Raw genomic sequence first — 1,504 nt, forward strand, 5'->3', positions numbered from 1 at the left:
GGGCCGGCGCGGTGGCGCGCAGTGGCAAAGTGGGCGCGGGGCGCGGCGAATCGGCGGCTGCCACGTGGCGGCGGACACGGCGGGCGGACACGTCCATCGGTGGAAGAAGATGTCCGATGGCGGCGGGGAAAGTTAGGGTAGGTTTTGCACCGCGAATTTTTAAGGGGGAGGTGTATATATATAGGCATAGAGGGAGCTAGGAGTGTCCAAATGAGGTGCGGTTTTCGGCCACGCGATCGTGATCGAACGCTCTAGATGATGGAGAGGGTTTTGGTGGGTTTTGGGCCAAATTGGAGGGGTGTTGGGCTGCAACACACACGAGGCCTTCTCGGTCCCTCGGTTAATCGTTGGAGCATCAAATGAAGTCCAAATGGTACGAAACTTGACAGGCGGTCTACCGGTAGTAAACCAAGGCCGCTTGGAAAGTCTCGGTCCAATTTGGAAATGTTTAATCCACACACACGAAAGAAAGGTAGAAATGACCACCGGAGGAGAATGAAGCGCCGGAATGCAAAACGGACAACGGGGAAAATGCTCGAATGCATGAGATGAACACGTATGCAAATGCAATGCACATGATGACATGATATGAGATGCATGACAACGACAACAACACACGGAGACAAAAAAACCCGAACCTGAGAAAATAAAATAACTTAACGCCTGAAACGGCAAGAGTTGGAGTACATATTGGGTAAATCATATCCGGGGTGTTACAACACTCCACCACTATAAAAGGATCTCGTCCCGAGATCTAGGACTGTGTGACGCCCTCGATTCAATCGTACACTAATCATACACGCAAATGTGTACGATCAAGATCAAGGACTCACGGGAAGATATCACAACACAACTCTAGACACAAATTAAAATAATACAAGCTTTATATTACAAGCCAGGGGCCTCGAGGGCTCGAATACATCAGCTTGAAAACAAACGAGTCAGCGGAAGCAACAATATCTGAGTACAGACATGAGTTAAACAAGTTTGCCTTAAGAAGGCTAGCACAAAACAACAACGATCGAAAAGGCAAGGCCTCCTGCCTGGGAGCCTCCTAACTACTCTTGGTCGTCGGCGTCCGTCACGTGGTAGTAGGCACCCTCGGGGTAGCAGCCGTCGTCAAAGGTGGCATCTGGCTCCTGGACTCCACTATCTGGTTGCAACAACCAGAAAGAAGAAAGAAGGGGGAAAAGGGGGAGCAAAGCAACCGTGAGTACTCATCCAAAGTACTCGCAAGCAAGGATCTACACTACATATGCAACATTATCAAAGGAAGGCTAAATATGTGGACTGGGCTGCAGAAATGCCAGATTAGAGAGAAGGCCTAGTCCTATCGAAGACTAGCATCTTCTCGAACCCACCATCTTGCAGCAACAGGAGGGAGTAGAGTAGCATAAAGTAAGTAGCAGTGGTGTTATCAACCTCGGCCGGAGATCCTTTCTCGACTCCCTGCGAGAAAGAAATCCCAGAGCCATACTATCCAGTTATCATCACAATCAAAACC

This window comes from Triticum aestivum, chromosome 1A (genome assembly GCF_018294505.1).
Source record: "Triticum aestivum cultivar Chinese Spring chromosome 1A, IWGSC CS RefSeq v2.1, whole genome shotgun sequence".
Classification (NCBI taxonomy): Eukaryota; Viridiplantae; Streptophyta; class Magnoliopsida; order Poales; family Poaceae; genus Triticum; species Triticum aestivum.